This window comes from Ambystoma mexicanum, chromosome 1q (assembly GCF_040938575.1).
Source record: "Ambystoma mexicanum isolate Mex_15411 chromosome 1q, UKY_AmexF1_1, whole genome shotgun sequence".
NCBI classification, from domain to species: domain Eukaryota; kingdom Metazoa; phylum Chordata; class Amphibia; order Caudata; family Ambystomatidae; genus Ambystoma; species Ambystoma mexicanum.
Genome location: NC_090922.1, coordinates 868959234 through 868979690, shown reverse-complemented (window position 1 = coordinate 868979690; position 20457 = coordinate 868959234).

Here is a 20457-nt window from a genome sequence, read left to right as displayed (position 1 = left end):
AAGTGCCCAGAACTTACCGTTCGTGCAGTTAACGACGGACAGCAGTCCTCTGAGGTCAAGAGGCCTGCACCCTTATCCAGTGAAGAAACTGGTTACGGCACCCTGCCCCGAGGCAGATGGAGAGCTCGGCGTTCACTTACCTAAGGTGAGGGCGTTAACCTTTGGGGTTCTACAGGAGAAGAGAAAGGGAGGAGGAGAGAGGCACCCAATAACCCCAGTTCATTAATCCCATATTTTCTATCTGCAGACATCTTACTCTTTGAGTCAGACATACAGTGCACAGAGGTCCAGCCCAAAGAGCCAAACGTGTGTTACACATCACCTTTGAAGATACGGCATTCACCTAGTCAAGACCGGCGCCTCTGCGGGAATCAGGTGAGCGTTACAGAACGCAAAGCCCACCGCAAAACTCCCACCCAGGCGCCATGGAAACCTCGGATACCGACCAGCTAGCCCAGTTACTTGGGGAACTAAGAGCAGAAGTGTATGCAGCCCGTCAGGAAACGAATGCTCTAAGAAGGGAACTGATTATTTCCAAAGAGCGAACAGACGATCTCGCTAGACAATTGCTACAGTCACAAGCCGGGCAAATTCCGTTACCCGCATCAGGGGCAAATCTTCCTTCAACATCTTCTACGAACCCAGTGCTGATCAACCTACCTGGGAATGTACCTCTGGCTCCGCCCGAACGATTTTCTGGTGACCCAAAGAGGTTTGCAGTATTTATTAATCAGTGCCGGTTGCACTTCTTATGCCGGCCAGCAGCCTTTCCAACTGATCAAGCTAAGGTAGCTTTCGTGCTTTTGTACCTTAGTGGCAATGCGGCAGACTGGTCGATCCCTCTAGTTAATCAAGATGATCCGGTTCTCCATGATTTTCAAGCTTTTCAGCTCAGTATGGAAAAACTGTTTGCAAGACATTCACAGGGGCAGGCCTTGGACAATGAGCTCCTTTCATTGCGACAGGGTAATCAAGACCTTTTGGCTTATATTGCGTCTTTCAACAGACTGATAGTGGAAACTCGATGGCCTGAGGACAAAAGGATTACGCTGTTTTATAGAGGTCTACGTGGAGAGCTCAAAGATGTGTTAGCCCAAGTAGTGAATCCCCCGCAAGACTGTTCGGACTATATTGACTTAGTTGTTCAAATTGACCACAGACTGCAGAACAGGAAGGCCGATCGTTCCAAGTTTGATGCTCGAGTATTTTCCAAACCACCAACTCCTACCAAAGGAGTAGACTCCGGGGAACCCATGCAAATAGGGGGCCTGAAAGGACCACTAACACAAAAGGAGCGGGAAAGGAGAAAACAGCTGCAATTATGCCTCTATTGCGGAAACTCGGGGCACTTTCTTCGAGACTGTCCGGTGAAACCAGCCAAGAAGGCAGTAGGAGCTGCAGTTACCAGGGTCACAAACACTGAGCAGGGAAACAACCTCGCCCGACAAGAATAGAGGTCCTCTTGCCGAGCGTTAAAACCAGTTCTGTGACCTCGCATTTCGTGATACCTATGGTCCTCATTAGCCCTGAACATCTGGATCGATTACATGCGATTGAAGCTTACGTCGACAGCGGTGCCATCGGCAATTATGTGGATCATGAAATGGTTTTGAGGATGAATCTGACTCTTTGTCCAAAGGCTGTAAAGGACGTCATTACTACGGTGGATGGTACGGAGATAGCCTCCGGACCAGTAACGCATACCACCCAAGAAGTGACGCTAGTAAGTCAAGATGGACACCATGAGAAGATCGTGTTCGATGTGATCAAGGCCCCTCAGTTCCAGATTATTCTAGGAATTCCTTGGTTAGAGAAGCACAATCCTCAGATCGATTGGCGAGCAAGAACGGTTCAGTTTCCAGAATGTGTCTCTACGTGTCACCCTCGACCTGGTGTTGCACTGGCAGCAATTTCCTCGGAGGCTCCCCAGTTACCTCCTGAATACCTAGAATTCCAAGATGTTTTCCGGAAGGATCAGGCTAACTCTCTACCTCCTCATAGGTCTTATGACTGCCAGATAGACCTGATACCTGGATCTACTCCTCCTTGTAGTAGAATTTATGCCCTCACCGAGCCTGAGAATCTTCACCTCCGACAATACCTGGATCAATACCTAGCGAATGGGTTTATTCGTCCTTCCAAGTCCCCTGCTTCCTCAGCTTTGTTCTTCGTTCCAAAAAAAGAAGGGGACCTTAAAACTTGTATAGATTATCGCGCCCTGAACCAGATCACCGTTAAGAATAGATATCCGTTACCTTTGATCCCTGAACTCCTGGACCAAGTCAGAAAAGCATGCATATATACAAAGCTGGATCTTAGAGGAGCCTACCACTTGGTACGAGTAAAAGAGGGCGATGAATGGAAGACGGCCTTCCGCACCAAGTATGGGCTATTTGAATATCAGGTCATGCCCTTCGGACTTTGCAATGCCCCGGCCGCCTTTCAATATTTTATTAACGATGTCCTCAGAGAGCTCATAGATGTGTGTGTTGTTGTTCACATTGACGACATCCTCGTTTATTCTTCATCGGAAACTGAACATCGGAAACACGTGAAAATGGTCCTCGAGAGATTGCGTCAACACAAACTTTTCGCTAAGTTGGAAAAATGTGTTTTCAACGTGACTGAAGTTGAATTCTTGGGATTCATATTATCACCTAGCGGAGTGCGTATGGATTCAAAGAAGGTCGATGCAATTCTCAAATGGCCATCGCCATCCTCCGAAAAAGGTGTTCAAAGCATGTTAGGCTTCGCTAACTTTTACCGCAGGTTTATCCCCGAATTCTCTCGAATAGTCCAGCCCATCACCTCCTTGTTAAAGGAAAACAAACGTTTTGAATGGTCTACCGAGGCGGAACAAGCTTTCCAGAATTTGAAGACTAGATTTATCTCTGCACCGATCTTAAAACATCAGCGCCCAGAACTCCCCTACATCGTTGAAACTGATGCTTCGAGCCTTGCCATGGGGGCAGTTCTATCACAAAAGGACCCATTAACCAATCAGTTGCATCCCGTGGCATTTTGGTCCCGCAAATTCTCGCCTCCTGAAATCAATTACACTATTACTGATAAGGAACTTCTAGCTATCAAGTCCGCCTTTAAGGCTTGGCGGCATTATCTTCTGGGGGCCCGACACACCGTTACTGTGATTACAGATCACCGAAACCTGCAATATTTGAAAACCGCAAAAGCTCAATCCTCTAGGCAACTCCGTTGGGCACTATTCTTTGCCGAGTTTGACTTCATAATTACCTATCGACCTGGTACAAAAAACGGTAAAGCTGATGCCCTTTCTCGGATGGGAGTGGAAGAACATTTCATCAATCCTAAACCTGTACCTATCATTCCCGAACAAAGAATTCTAGGTGTAATCGCCACACAATCCATAGAGGAAGTTAAGGATAAAGCCAGGCTGCTGGTAACTCCAGCAGACATACAGAATTGGCATCTGCAGGGAAAGGACTTTACGGTGAAGCACAACCTATTATATTTCCAAGAACGGTTATACCTGCCCAGCACAGATTTACAGAAAAAGGTAATCTCTTGTTATCACGATTCTTTAATGGAAGGACATCCCGGTATGACCAAGACCTCGGAAAAGATCAAGCGCTACTTCTGGTGGCCGTCTTGGAAAAAAGATATCAGAGACTTTATAATGTCCTGTGGAGTATGCGCCCAAAACAAGAGTCAAAAGGAAAAACCAGCCGGCCTCTTACGCCCTATTGACATCCCACCTCGCCCTTGGCATACGCTTTCTATGGACTTCATCACCAATCTACCTCCATGCTCCGGATCCAATACGATCCTAGTAATCGTGGACCTATTCTCCAAGATGGCGCATTTCATTCCACTCAAAGGCTTACCAACAGCAGCAACTCTGGCCCGAGAATTTCTCGAAAACATCGTCCGACTGCACGGTTTTCCTTCAGTTCTCATTTCGGATCGAGGTAGTCAATTTATTTCTCATTTTTGGCGAAGTTGCTGTCGGTCGGCTCAAATTGATGTGAGACTTTCGACCAGCCACCACCCTCAAACCGACGGACAAACCGAGAGGACCAATCAAACTATGGAACAGTATTTACGCTGCATGCTACAACAAACTGAAAAAACTTGGAAAGATATCCTTTGGATAGCCGAATATGCCTACAATAACTCTGTCCACTCGGGAACTGGGAAGACCCCGTTTTTTCTTTTATACGGTAGTCACCCTCGAACCTCGGAGTTGGATCCACTCCAAGATCTTGGAACACCAGCAGTAGACCACCTGCATTCTACAATCACTCAAGCCTTTAAGGAAGCCGTTTTTCACCTTCAAAGGGCTAAAGAACAATACAAGAGAGGAGCAGACCAACATCGGAAGGAAGCCCCCCAATATCAAGTAGGAGATCAAGTCTGGTTATCCACCAAATATCTACCTCTAAAAGGACCACGCACATTCAACCCAAGATACCTTGGTCCCTATTCCATCACTACCATAGTAAATCCAGTAGCGGTCAAGTTGGACTTGCCCCCTCACATGAAGATACATCCGGTCTTCCACGTCTCTCTATTAAAACCCGTGCAACCTCAAACCCGACTAACTAAATCTCCAAAACCTATTCTAGTTGATGGAGAACTCGAGTTTGAAGTCAAAAGCATCCTGGATTCCAAGATCTCCAAATCTAAACTATTTTACCCGATTGACTGGAAAGGCTACGGTCCCCAAGAAAGATCCTGGGAACCTGCAGAATATGTCCACGCCCCTCGTCTAATCAAAAGATTTCATCGAACATTTCCTAACAAGCCCAAACCCCCGGAGAAGCCCGGTTTGGGAGGGGCCTTGAGGGGGGGTACTGTCATGATCTCTGCTTCCAAAAGATCAGGACTTACCCGAATCCCTTGGAAGCAGACCCATAACCCCGGTTCCGAGTGCCAGCCAGTCCCAATTGGGACCTTTTGGACCCTGTCCTGGCGCCAGTGGCACCAGGCTCATAAAGATGCCCAGTCCCAGCGCTGGAAGCGCCGGGCTCATAATGCTTGGGTGGACTTACCTGCAGCAGACCATGCTGCTTACTTACCTGCCAGTTGAGCCCCTGATCCTCTTCTGTTTGGGACTACTTTTCCTGTTGGGTGGGGCAGGAGCCACTCCCTAGGTTCAGAACACTGGAACTCTTCTGGAAAGCAGGAACTCTTTTCTCACCTAGGCGAGGCTGTGGAAGGAGACACCTAAGCACTACAGGAGGCTATTTAAACCACACCCGATGGATGAATCTTGCTTTGCGTTATTCTGCATTCTCTGCAGCAGAACGCTCATCGTGTCTTCTGCTTTTGATCTTGGGCCTAAGGGAACAAAGGCTTACCATCCTGGAATCCAGTCTTCAGCAGCACCTGTAAAGACAAAGAAAGAACAGGTTAGCACTACGGTCTTCAGTGGCAGCGCATCTCTTACCTGGTCCATCGGCTGCAACCAACGCCTCGCGCTGCATTCCGGCATCTGAAAGACAAAGGCTTACCTACTCTTCGCATGCTCCGGAGGTCTTCGCACTGCATTCCGGCATCTGAAAGACAAAATCTTACCAGCTCTTCGCACGCTCCGCAGGCCTTCGGCGCTGCATCCCGCATCTGAAAGACAAAAGAAGGTGCGTTTAAAGACATTGGGCAACTTAATTGCTCATGTGCCATTACTCCTTCCCACGCCGAATCCAGTGGGTATTCCAGCACCCTTCAGCTTCTCTAAAGCTCCGAACTTGTACCTGCAAGATAAAAGGGACAGTTAGTGCGCATCGTGAAGCAGACTACAAGCGCTTACTTACGTGCTTCCAGGCGCTTCTATTCCTCACGCGGGTTCGATCCTCAACTCTCATCAGCCCGCCATCCGCCATCGCCGGAACCCTGCAAAACAAGAGATATCATTACAAAAGACTTTTAAGACATTTGAAGTGCCCAGACATTACCGTTCGTGCAGTAAACGACGGACAGCAGTCCTCTGAGGTCAAGAGGCCTGCACCCTTACACCCTTATCCAGTGAAGAAACTGGTTACGGCACCCTGCCCCGAGGCAGATGGAGAGCTCGGCGTTCACTTACCTAAGGTGAGGGCGTTACCCTTTGGGGTTCTACAGGAGAAGAGAAAGGGAGGAGGAGAGAGGCACCCAATAACCCCAGTTCATTAATCCCATATTTTCTATCTGGAGACATCTTACTCTTCGAGTCAGACATACAGTGCACAGAGGTCCAGCCCAAAGAGCCAACCGTGTGTTACACATCACCTTTGAAGATACGGCATTCACCCAGTCAAGACCGGCGCCTCTGCGGGAATCAGGTGAGCGTTACACTCTGATAGATTGCCAAGGTCGTCCAACCTCACCCTAATGGTGGTGTTCTTATGTAACTCTATGAGCATAGCCAAAAGGGGAGCTGGAATCCCCCAGCTATAGAGCTTCTGCCAAAGGAGGGATCTGTCCACTAGATCAAATGCTTTGGACAGATCAACCCAGGCCCCATATATCGGAGTACCCTCTTTCTAATGAGATCTTTCACTAATTAAGTTAAAAAAGAGTCTGTTTAGGCTGCTAGAGAGTCCTTTCCTGAAGCCCGTTTGATGCCGGGAGAGGATCTGCCTAGAGTCCACCCACAACGTGAGTTCTTTCAACAGCAATCGCATAAAGAGTTTGCTATCTATATCCAGGAGGGCGATAGGACGATAGCTTGCTGGGCTTAACCTATCACCCCCCTAAAGAAAGGGATAACTAGTGCACTCTTCCACAACGGAGGGAAACCCTGTTCTTAAGGATTTCCTGAAAAAGATGATATAGCAGCTTTGCCCATAATTTTGGCTGATTTTTTAACACCTGATAGGTGAGGCCATTAGGGCCAGCCGCCTTCGACGTAGAGGAAGATGCTATGAGATCCTCAATGTCTTGTTCATTGAATGTCAGGGGCCAGCTAGTATCAGGCGAGATGAAATCTCTGGATCCCGATAGTTCAAAATGTTTGGACAGATAGTCTACCCATTTATGCTCTGGGACCAGGTTGCAAAGGGAACTGTTATGGCCAGTCTCAAGTTGGTTTAGCGCTGCCCAGAAATTTCTACAGTGAGTGTAGAGTACAGGATTTCTATAAACTCTTGAAGGTTCGTGTTGGCTGGGTTCCAGTAAATATTAACAAGCACCAATGTGGCACGAGGGACATCCAGTTCTATCTGTACTTTACAGGCTTGTATGCCCGCCACATTGTTGCACAGGGGTACAATTTCTTTAATACTGGAGTTTTTGAGTGCTATTAGTAGACCTCCTGCCGGTCTCCCTTTTAGCTTTTGCGAAGCCCCGAGATTTAAGACTGTGAAACCCTCTATCTCAATAGGGTTAACGAGGCAAGTCTCCTGGAGTAGCAGAATGTCAATATGTTCCAATAGGTCCTTTTTTAGTTTCTTTTTTTCAAGAAGCTAGGACCTCTCGTATTCCAGGAGAGTAGTCTTAGACCCTTTTGTATAAAGACTATTTTGCTCCTTGCCAAGTTTCAGGAAGATTTGTGAGATAATCTCGGGGAGTTTTGTTATAAGATTCTCATTTAGCTTAAGCCCAGATGCCATGCTCCTTGATAGCTCTCTTGTTGTTCCGGCAGCTCCAACGATGTTAACTGCATCCTCCGACCCCGACCGTTTTGTACTGGGGTAGTTTCCAAGCCAGCCTTCCTCTTCTGATTCATATACCAGCAGGCCAGCTCTAGCCAGCTCATTTTTGTTGTTGAAAAGAGCCTGTTGGGCTCTTCTTGAATTTAGACCAATCTCCGCGTACAATGTATCATCAATTGCCGGAAATTTCACATACTCTATGTCTTCTGAGGCAAAGAGAAACAGATTGTGGTTTTTCTTAATTTCCAACAATAGGACTGATCTGCAGAGTGATTTATTCTTATTGTGTCTCTCAAGTCTGAACCAAGCCTTCGGGATTGTAAAGTTGTCCATCTCAGGTTCCACTTTTCTTGCAGCTATGTTATGATGGAAATACAGCAGCTAGTCGTATGCATTTTTCGTTAATGAGCACCCGCGAGATTTAGACTCACCCGCATATATCTCTCTCTTTTTCTTCTTCCCCATGTGTTTCTCCTCCTGGCTCTCTGTTAGTGTCTACATGTGCTAGACCCTGCATTAAGAAGCATGCGGTAGGAAACTCGGACTTCAAGGCCTCTCGTTCCCCCGTTTTTTTCTCATCATTGGGATCCCCCAGGCTGAGACAACTCTACCCATTTATGGATGGAATTTTGTTTAAAAAGGTAATTGTCATGCGACCCGGATTGAAGATGGACTACGTTAGAGTTTCCTTTTTTCTTCTCCCTATTGCCTTAGGAAATAGACCTATTGAGGTCAACTCATGTGTTGTGTGCTTCCATTTTTCCATTTTACAGAAGAGAATAGATGTGTGATGCCCAAGCACATTTGGACTGAGAATATTCCGCAGCAGAGGAATGGTGCCTGGTGCATGTTCCATTCGTTCAAACTGTCCACGTGAGATTGCAATTGAGCCTCTCAGACCATCCTTTGGATGGTAAGCACCTGCCCCACACATTTGTAAAGTGTGGTACTAGCAGGGGTATAGGAACAGAGGTATGTGTGTAGGAATAGTTACCCGGGGTGGTAACGGTAGTGATGGGCACCCATTGTAGACTCAGACCTCGGTGTTGTACTGTTGTCGGCTGGTGGTGTTGATTGGTGAACACTTTTTCTTTTAGCCAAATTGAGTTATTTTTGATAAAAATAGAAAAAAGCTTGCAACTGGTAAATTATATACTGGTAAGTTTGGTAGGGCATGTGGACTATGTTCTAATTGCCCTTCTTGTTTTTCTTTTTCCGTAGGTAACTATTCGTTTCAACAAGGGGGTGTGGCTGTGGATATACACCCTATAGGAATACTGAAGTGGCCCATTGTTCTATTGCCATTATTTGTATTTCTATATAGGCATTGATAGGATTGTATCACGAGAGAATCAATTAATGTGTGTGTTCTCGTTTCATTTTTTGTTTAAACCCCCTCTTTTCTTTTTTTGTTGAGTGGTTGACGGAAAGAAACATGTTGGATAATAGTATGTTGAGAAGGGTGTGTATGAGATGTGTTGAATGAGAGAATGCTATATATGTTTGAGAAAACCTGGTGTTATTTTGTTTAAATTTTTGCGTAATTGCACTTGCACGTGACACTTTATGTGCACAATACCTCAAACTTACATGAGAGCCATTTTGCTCTGTCCTGTACACCCTAGACTGACGGTTTTATCTGTGTCATTGCACTGATGTTTTCCTTTTTCTTATCCATCACTGCTAACACTGAAGAAACAAGGAGGGTGAATTTGACAATCAGCAAACTATATTGTTCTCCCTCCCTGAACTATTTAATGTCAGTACAATCTTTTCAAATGTACTGCTATACTCTTCAGTGAGTGTATGATCTTTGTTTAGATTTTTATGATCATTTGTTATGAACATTAATAAAATTGTATATTTTTATAAAATATTGCCTATTGACTTAATGTAATAAGGGCAGGCCTTCTTCTCTTAACCCTTTTGTTGATCCGAGGTTACCTACGTCGAATTCAAACAAGATACCTGTCGGACCTGTATGTTTAGTTCTAAAGGTTGTTAACCTTTGCTTGAGGGTGGTCCAGCACAGGCTTTTCTTCCCTCTTTTCCTCCTCAGTGTTATTGGTAGGCCGTGGTAACACCTCATCTTGAATATAGGGTGGGAAGAAGCCGATAGTGGTAGGTATTGAAAATACTGATTTTGCCACTGGTCTTAAAAAGATTGGAGCCAATTTAACTTTGATGTTTGAGGTTTCTTGTGGGATCTCCAAGCTGGCCTTGTCTATTTTCCCCTTTTGTTAAATAAAAATATTGGGGCTATCTTGATGTTTACTTGGCCCGATTTTTGATTTTGATTATTTGAGGCTGCGATCAGGGAAATTGTAGGTTCAGTTCACATACCAATGTTTCAAGTTTGCACCTTAGGATCATTAGGGCCTTCATTACATCTTACAGAAGCCTTTTTTTCACCATTTTCCCAAAAACACATTTGCTGGTAACAGATTCAGTAGGGTTTGAACTCTGAGATAACTCTGTGGCTGAAGATGCGGAAGCAGTGGTTTCGGATAATTTCTCGCCAGATGGTATTGCCAAATTTTTCAGGAATAGATTTGTTCCTGTTTTTTTGAGGCTATATTTTTCTGATTCTTTGATTTTTTCAGAGTTTTTTCCAGCTGCGTGTGTGAGGTGGTATCCTTAGCACTGTCCCCTTTTTTCCGCTTTTGCCGCTTTCTTCTCTTGGGATTCTGGGAAGCCCCTGAACTCTGGTTGGCTTCACCAATTGAACAGTCGTGAGTGCTTTCGGCATTTGCCTTTAGTGGACTCTCGGAAATCTCTTCTATTTCTTCAATGTTTACATTTGCCAATCTTCTAAATTCCTCTAGGACTGAGTCTGACAACGGGATATCATCGAAACAATCAATAGGACTCTCTTCACTTAAAATCTGATTTTGAATTTCCAAAGGGAGATTTTTTAAGAGCTCATGTGTTGCAACATTACCCTTTACCTCCTCCTTTAATAAAATGTGGATTTGGGCAATGTCCAACCCTTGTTTAACTCCCTCTATTTGTGTTGCTTTTAGGGTCGGAATCAGGATACTGTTCATGATTTTATTCAGCGCTGTCATTGTTGATTCATTCTTGGAAACTTCATTAGAAAGTTCCAAAAGAAGACCTGCTTGGGTTTGTACTTCTGTTTTTAGAAGTTCGAACACTGAGACCAAAGAGTTTAGAACGAAACTCAAAGCACCAGTGTACTTTCACTAGCTGAAGAGGGTCCATCTGAAGAGGTGATTATGAGCCCTTTTTGTTGGTCCTGAGATATGGGCAATCTTGCACTGTTTTCTAGAACAATGTCAGATGGCGATGGATTGACCTCGGACATTCTGTAGGAGAGGTTCTTTCATCGTCCTCTTGGTTGTGATCAGAAAGCTGCCAAGTAATATCAGTTAAATCAGCTAAATCTTTTGTGCTCTTGTTCCTTTTTCTGAGGAAATGGTCATTTACTCTGCTCTGAATCTTTTTTGTCGTTAATGTGTATTCCAGCCCTCTTTTCCATCCCTTTTGGATAAGGAGTGATGGAGCAATTCCCTCCATTATTTGCGGTCTGTCTGTATGGATGAGGGCATGAGTAATCATCGGAACTGGCTGTGATGGAACTGGGGCAGGAGTATTGGATGCTAATAGCCCTGCCTCACCCCCTCCATCCAGATATGAACCATCCTGGTCTGCCATGTCTTCCATAAGCGGAGAACTCTGCAATCTCATTTAAGGCCAGATGAGCAGAATGTAAATATACCAATTAGGTGGAATAGCACTTAAATGAGGTGATTTGGATTTTGGGCAGCGTTAATGCAATGAGGAATGATCAGCTGCAAAGTTACCTTATTGCCGTGGAGGTGCACCACAGCGCCAAACAGCCAATGCCCTTTACCCTGCCGGGCTTAACGCCGCAAGGGTGGTTGGGGCTGCTCTATGTAGTTGCACAAAGTCACGTGATTGCCCACGTGATCGCTGGCTGGCTCCGCCTCCTCCAGGAAGCGAGCGTGCCTCGGCAAGAGCCCTCAGAGACTCACAGTGCCAAGGGAAATGTAGCAGCAAACGAACGTTCCTCCAAATAGAGTGAATCTCCTTACAGCAGCAAAATACACCGCTCGGGCGGTTGGGGCTGCTCTATGTAGTTGCACAAAGTCACGTGATTGCCCATGTGATCGCCGGCTGGCTCCACCTCCTCCGGGAAGTGAGCGTGCCTCGGCAAGTGCCCTCAGAGACTCGCAGTGCCAAGGGAAATGTAGCAGCAAACAAACGTTCCTCCAAATAGAGCGAATCTCCTTACAGCAGCGAAATATACCGCTTGGGCGGTTGGGGCTCCTCTATGTAGTTGCACAAAGTCACGTGATTTCCCACGTGATCACCGGCTGGCTCCACCTCCTCCAGGAAGCGAGCGTGCCTCAGCAAGAGTCCTCAGAGACTCGCAGTGCCAAGGGAAATGAAGCAGCAAGCAAACGTTCCTCCAAATAGAGCGAATCTCCTTACAGCAGCGAAATACACCGCTGGGGCGGTTGGGGCTGCTCTATGTAGTTGCACAAAGTCACGTGATTGCCCACGTGATCACCGGCTGGCTCCGCCTCCTCCAGGAAGTGAGCGTGCCTCAGCAAGAGCCCTCAGAGACTCGCAGTGCCAAGGGAAATGTAGCAGTCAACGAATGTTCCTCCAAATAGAGCGAATCTCCTTACAGCAGTGAAATACACCGCTCAGGCGGTTGGGGTTGCTCAATGTAGTTGCACAAAGTCACGTGATTGCCCACGTGATCGCTGGCTGGCTCCGCCTTCTCCAGGAAGCGAGCGTGCCTCAGCAAGAGCCCTCAGAGACTCACAGTGCCAAGGTGAAATGTAGCAGCAACCGAACGTTCCTCCAAATAGAGCGAATCTCCTTACAGCAGCAACATTTCTTTTTCCTTTTTTCCGCATGATAAGTTTGTTTGAAAAGTAAATGGCTGGTGTTTTGTGTTTGTGTCTATGAGGGATGTGACTATTGCTTGATATAAATGCTGATTCTTGGAAGGGTTGTATGCTGCTGGTATTTATACGCACAGCGCAATGATATCATAACGCCATGCGTGCACGATAGTCGCCCATCTTGGGAGTACTCTTAGATATAGCGAAACGGGTTGGTGGAACTTGGTGTGCATATCTAGTGTTTGCAAATCTACTACTGTCAATAAGCAATATGTGGCTCTCTGTGCAATTCTGGGGTGGGTGGGGGCAGGTATACCTTGATTCACAATCATGTCTTTTCACTTTCTGTACTTACCGGCCTCGTAGGTGTCACTGCTCCAGGCTCGGCTCTGCCAACTCGATTCCTTCAAGGTGCAGCACGCTGCTACATCTCTTGTGATTTATGTAATGGTCACCACTCTCTTTCCGGTTTTCGCGACAAAGGTATTTGCAGCACCGGTGTTTCCGCCTCCTCTATGTCCAGCATGTACGAGGTGGATACGGATGTACCACAGGCATTTGGGGCGGTGCATCCATCTCTGTCGGTGTTAGTGTACTGGCGGTGGCACCGGTTCCGCACTTTGCTGAGACGCGCGGCCGACAAGCCGTAATTCGACCTTGCTTCCGCAACCATGCTGTGCTGGAGCCAGTGTCACCGCCATCACGGTAACACTGGATTTCGGCCACCAACCTTGTAATGAGGGCCAATAACTTTTGTATTTTTTTCTCTCTCTCGGTCATTTCTGATTCGAATATGTCTCAATAATCCATCTTCTGCCACTGCCAGCCACAACTTCTGAAGTAACCATTTTCCACTTTTTATTTTATGAATAAAAATTCTTTATGGATGGCATTATTTTCCACATCACAAGTTAAATGTGAAGGACTTCAGTGTTTCCCTATGATTTTGGGTTAATACAGTACGAACCTAGCTAGGAAGCAACCCCGCACTGTACAAGTAATCTGCATCAATAGAGGACGGTGTAAGAGGAGGTTACCAGTTATAGTAGCTTGGATATGTAATACTACGATGTAGGATATAATGTGGCAATAAGCCACGAGACGGCGGGCCAATACCACCCCAGGTAATGCCCCCGGGCGGTATTGGCCCACCGTCGAGGGCCGGGGTACTAATAGCATTTTTTTCTGTTCTGAAATGCTGCCCTGTTTCGGAACAGAAAAAAAAAAGTCAAATAAAATGGCCGCCAGGAAAGGGAAAACGTAGTCCATTTTCCCTTTCCATGGCGGCCATCGGGAGAGGATGCGCTGGGAACAGGAGTGCTCCCAGCGCGGTCACTCCCAAGAAAAGAAGAAAAAAGAAGGTAAGTGGGGTTGGGAGGGTGGGGAGGGGATAGTTTGAAGGGGAGGGGGATGGAGGAAAAAAAAAAACGTACCGGCCGGGGACGAAGGCAGCCTCCAGCCTTGGGGAGGCTCAGAGCAGAGATTGCCATGCAATGGCAGCATTCATTGGCTAAGGCTGCCACGCCCCCCCCAACAAACGCAGGTACGTAGGTGCGTCCACAGGATTACACCGTGGTATGGCTCGGAAACGAGCCAATCAGGTTACATGTATCCCATGGACACACCCACGCTAATGAATAGTAGCAGGTCCCAAGTATCCCCTAAAAATTCCATGAACAGCAGCGTATTGCGTTCCTTTCTGAACTGCAGGCACACTGGAGCAGCTGCGATTGTGCCCGGGATATTGTTCCACTAGATTGGGGTGTTGCAAGTGGAGGACTATTTCCAGGTTTTCCCTTTGTGTGCCAGTTTATTCTTGAGCCTCGCAGTGGTCTGGTTCCTAGAGGAAGACATTTTCACCTGCGCCCACAGGTTATGTGGTTAGGTAGTTTGTTATGTGTGCATTCGTTCTCTTATATGCGATGCCAGCAGTTGCAAAGAGTATACTAGTTGGAACGTAACATGAAATGTAACATATGCTTACTTAATAACATGCAGTAGATTCTCTACAGGGGTGCATAGCAGCTTTCTGACAAGGATTCTTGCCAGTGAATTCCATAGAATGGAAATGTCTGTCCCTTGTTCTTTTTACATAGCAACATGCTATCCACAGGCCAGTGAACCATATTTTACACTTGTTTCCAGAGCAATACCAAGCACCATTATTTTATTTACAACAATACCATTTTGAGTAACATAGACTCAAAATGCCTACTCCTCATGGTACAAGACCTATACTTTGTGCCATCTTGCCTCTTTGCCATCTTCCTGCCCTCTGAGTCCGGAAACTCCCAAAGAAGGTTATGGACTTCTGCATGATCCAGTCTTGGATTCATAGTCAGTGCTTTGTGTGCCTGCAACTGGTTGGAACTAGGAGAGGAACTGTCCATTCCCAAAACCCATTCCGGCCAGGGGATGCCTTATGCTAAGAAGATATTTGGCTACTGGCTGTACATAATTGGACAACCACTACCTGTTTGAAGGGTGCAGATCCTTCCAATTGGCGGACTGGGGCAATCCCCAACCTGCATTATGGACGAGAAGAGAGGGTTTGGTGCCATTCTGGAGGTCACACATTAGAAACGAGAGCCAGGAGAGCCAAATTTCTGCAGCTGGGACATAAGCTTTGCCAAAGCCAGCCACCGGAAAACATCTGGACTATCTTCAGTAGCCATGGCGACTCATTTGGCGCCTTCCATCGCTAGACTGGTAGGCCTAACCAGTTCGGAATCAGGCACTTGGCTTGCATTCCAACTCACGTACCCCTTTTTACAGCATTTTTTGTACAATTCTTTTACAGAAAATATGAGGATGGTGGGTTGGGGATAGGCATATATAGAGAGGAGAGGGCAGATTAGGGGGACTGTGGGCAGTCTCCTCCCACATTTAGTAATTCGATGAGCTGGAATGCAAGGTAATCTCATACATCCAGCATACATACGTACATGCAGCTCTGTGTCTTGATTTGCTGTACTGGTGTTGATGGACTTCAGAAGTGCTCCTGGAGCATTCCAGCGACTGGCTGTTAAAATGGATTTCTGAACTCTGACCTGGTGGGCAGAGGTTCAGGAGGCCAGTCTAGTTTCTTGGAACAGGGTAACCTTCTGGACAAATAGATATAGCAAAAGGTGTTCCCGTGTAATATAAAGATTTAGATAATTAATAAACATAACATTGATTTAGTGCACCTGGCAGTGATCGAATCACATAATTTGTAAGAACATGGTGCCTATAATTATTGAGATGACAATATTTTCATGAAAAGCAAAATGATGAAAGAAGAAGATGAATGAAAAAAATATGTTTTTCTTTTTTTTGTTTCAAAAGGAAAATGTATCACAAAAAGTGAACACACTTGTTAATATTTCAATGAACAAACAATATAGTTTTACATATACAGAATAAAAACAAAACTCAAAGATAAATTGATGTATACACCCACTTGTGTGCAAGATGCCAATAGGGAGCTGAATATTAGAAAAACAAAGTCAGTTGCTGTGCAACAAACTCAACAAAAGTATTGTCACTTTTGTAAGCATGCATTAAACCAATATGTACATGCATTTGTGAAACCAAAAACTAGCAGAAATAAAATTGTTAGGGGAGCACCAAACAGTATGTTTCGCTAAGGTATTATTTTTCTATGGTGTCAGTACTGAGGCACCATTAGTTGAACTCACTGTCCCTGGCTAATTCATGTATAGTTTAGTTACAACATCACATTGTGCCAACAGACAGGACAAGATCCTCATTGGACTATGTTTACAACAAATAACCTCCTGGTTATTAAATACCAGGGTGAGGCTGATAAAAAGATGAAGACAAGCCAGACCAATCAAGGTAGCTTGGCAGCGGTCAAGACTAGGTCTCAGTAGGGGTGAGGGTGACTGAAAGACCTCAATGAGCACACAGAGTAAAGGACACTTACAAATCACTCCCAGTCTGGTGTAGATATATTAAAAATACATATACATTTATTACAAGGCCTCTGAGTTTCAACACACAAATCAAATCAGAGTATTACTAATAAGCCAACACAATCCTGTCTAAACACATATATACAAGACCATTGGGGTCTAAAGGGTTAATGCACGAAATGGGTCCACAACCTAAAAGGGGAAGGAAGCAGGCAGTGCAAATATTCTTTAGTTCCTTCTGCATCCAACACACTCCTAAGAGGCAGTCCAATCCCTAAGAAGAGTGGACCCTAATGCTCAAATGTACTTGCAATGCAAGCACACGCTGTAGTTCAAATGGGTAAAACGGGGTCTCTTCAAGGGTCTGTAGCAACTCAGGAAGGTGGGTGAGGCGATGAAGACTAGGTTCCCACTATTCGAGGAGGGTCTCCACTTGAGTGCAGAGTCGATTCCAAGATTTGGAAATAGTTTGCTAGTTCACACTAGCAGTGGAAAGGAGAGGGCCCCCAACGGGCCACTTGTGCGTAAAAATGTATGTAGGCACTAGGGGCCACCGGTTAGGGGTGTGATTACTCACCGACTCCCAGTGCACTCCAGACCAAACTTCCGCAGTCGAGTCCACTTCAGTTGCAGGTTCAAGTGCAGCAATTTGGCGGCTCTGCTGCTTTCAGCGAAGATACAGCAATGATTCCCAAACAGGACAGTGGCGATTTCTCAGATCCTGGTGGATGAATCAGGACAGTTTCACTGCAGCAGGGGCAAGTGGGGCACAAATGCAGCCACCTGCAAAGTTCTTCACCACAGCTGGGTGACACGGTAACCGCGTGTACTCCGGTTCTGGCGCACTTGCCTCACTTCAGACCTGGGAACGCCAAGTGTATGAAATTCGGTGTGAGGGTGCCGTGAACACACAGCTAGCAATATACCAAGGGGAATCAGGGCAAAGAGTCTGCATAAGCTGGTCAGCCCGCTGGTTGGCCAAGGGACACTTCTGAGAAGGCTTACTTGCAGGGTTTGATGAAGGGTTCCGAGAATAGATGGTCCCACTATTCCAATGTGTCGAAGAGACTTCGCAGACCTTCTAGGACGACTAGATGCAGAGGGGTCCCACGGGACGACAGCAGACTCAGGGTGCCAAACCTTCCAGCGGGTCACCGACTCGGCTTCTTAGTTTCAGGATACTTGGATCCTATCCTTCGTTCAGTGAGAACTCCAGAGATTGACATGGTATGGGTGTTTGGGGCCTTCTCTTATCCAGAATCTCCTTTGCACCAAAATGAAGAGGACACAATGGGAGATCTGCTCACATACAGGCATACCATACGTGGACCAATCACGGACCACGGTGGTCCCAGGCATTCACAGCACTCCAGACTCTCTGGCACCCAGGATGTGTATTGGAACCAGACGTTCCAGCCCACATCCTGGCGGCACACACACAAGGCATGCAGAAGCCCGCAAAAGCTTGGCGTTTCGTGGGAGAATGCATGCCCAAATAAGGACTGACCCAGGTTGGCTCGACCTGGGGAAGGTGAAGGGGCAAGATGGCCAAAGGACAGGACAAAGAACCTTGTGGCATGGCCATTTTGGAGCCAGGTCATATATTCGTGCCAAATGCGGTAATCGCAGATTACCTTGCGGGAAAGGGTTAAAAATATACAAAATTATTAACTGCTACCAGCCCTGTCCATGGCACATCTGCACTTCTCCTAAAAAAATCCTTCGAGAGTATATAGGGCCTTTGGAAATGACTAATAGACCCAAGTGTACTGTACTGGAAGGTACATTGTACACTTGTTACATGTTGCAGAAAAGCTGCAACATTGGAAAGGACTAAGCGAAACAAAGTCTCCCTGTCTTAAGGGCATGTCAGTTTCCCCATAAAAAGTGAGCGAAAAGCCCAGATGAGTGCAGCAGTCAGACTATGGTGTTTAACATCAGCAAAATTTGGGGGTACACAACTGGAGGGAAAATTACACATAAATGGGAAGCTTTCCTAACACTCACCCTACCCAGCCAAGGACAGGGGGAATTAGTCCACCCCTGGATGAGTCTCATGTTCCGGTCGGTTAAACATTCTGGACAACCCATCAGCATTGCTATGTTGGACACCTGGCCTATGCTCAATAGTGAAGTCAAAGCCTTGCAGACTTATGGACCACCTGTGCAATTTTTGATTCTCTCCGTTCATGTTCATTATCCACTTTAAGGGTCACTAGCCACTTTAAGGGCTTATGGTCAGTTTGTACAATGAAGTGGGTCCCATAGAGGTAGGGCCTCAGCTTCCTCAGGGCCCACACAACAGACAAACATTATTTCTCTACTGTGGACCATCTGAGCTCCCTGTCCTTAAACTGGCGACTAATGAAGCCAATAGGGTGTTACTTACCCTTCTCATCTACTTGTGATAGTACAGCTCCTATCCCAGTGTCAGAGGCATCTGTTTGCACAATAAAAGGTATTTGGTAATCAGGGGACCTGAGAACAGGGGCCTGGCACAAGGAGTCTTTTAAGCCATTGAAGACCTTCCACACTCTTCAGACCAACTTACCTTGGTGGGTTTCTTAGGAGTGGTGAGAGCAGTCAGAGGGGCAGCTATGGTGCCATAGTCTGCCATGAAACTCCTGTAGTACCCAGTGAGTCGCTTGGGTCTGAGTAGTGGGGGTAGGCCAGTCTTGTACTGCTTGTACTTTACTGGGTAGAGGCATATCCTCCCTCCACCTACTTCATGTCCAAGGTAGACCACTGAGCCTTGTCAATCTGGTACTTACTGGCCTTTATGGGCAAGTGGGCCTTCTGAAGAGCCTGCAGCACAATCCTAAGGTGTTTCACATGGTCTTCCCAGGTGGCACTGTAAAACTGCTATATCATCCAGATATGCAAGACAGATTTCATCCAACCCATTTAGCACATGATTCACAAGCCTCTGGAAAGTGGCAGGGGCATTCTTCAACCCAAAAGGCATTACCCTGAACTGTTAAAGACCCTCTGGTGTTGAGAAAGATGTCTTCTCCTTGGCATGTGCTGCAAGAGCTATTTGCCATTAGCCTGCAGTGAGGTCAAATGTGCTGAGGTATTTGGAGGCACCCACCGTATCCACCAGCTCATCTGTTCTAGGCAAGGGGTGTGCATCTCTCTTGGTGACAGCATTCAGAGCCCTGTAATCCACACAGAACCTCAACTCAGAGGTACCTGCCTTTGGAAACAAAACCACAGGGCTGGACCAAGGATTACTAGAGGGTTCAATCACCCCAAGATCCAACATTTTGTTCACCTCTGTCTTAATGTAAGACCTACTTTGTCTGACATCCTGTATCCCCTACTTTTGGTAGGTACCCGGTCTCCTGTGTCAATGTCATGTTTGCACCAAGGTGTCAGACCAAGGGGGAAAATTGCCTCATTTCACCTCTGCTTGTTGATCAGCAGTCAGGTGAGGGGCCACCTGGACACCCTCAATGGTGCTTTCTAAAGGACTGCCCTGGAACAGGCCAGGGAGAGGTTCTGACTCCTCTTCCTCAACATCTGAAGCCATCAGAAGTGCAGCGATTTCAACTCTTGGGATGAAAGCCTTCAGCCTATTCACATGAAACACTTTTGGAGCCTGACCAGCCCTTCCAAGGTCCACTAAATAGTTGACCTCACCCATTGACTCCACCACTTTGTAAGGGCCTGACCATTTGTCCTGTAAATCTCTAGGCCTTATAGGATTCATGATCAGGACTTGCTGACCAGGTGTGAAATTGATGAGGGAAGCCTTCTGGTCATACCAACGTTTCACCAGTTATTGCCCTGCCTTCCGTTTCTCACTAGCCAGACCCATCAGGAGTATCATCCTTTTTCTGAGCCCTAGCACATAGTCTACTACGTTGGTAGTAATGGGGGGAGTGGGCATCTCCCATCCCTCCTTGACTATGACCAAAGGTCCCCTTACAGGGTGGCCAAACAGAAGCTTAAATGGGCTGAAGCCAGCACCCTCCTGTGGTACCTCTGTGTAGGCAAACAGTAAGCATGGTAACAGAATATCCCATTTTC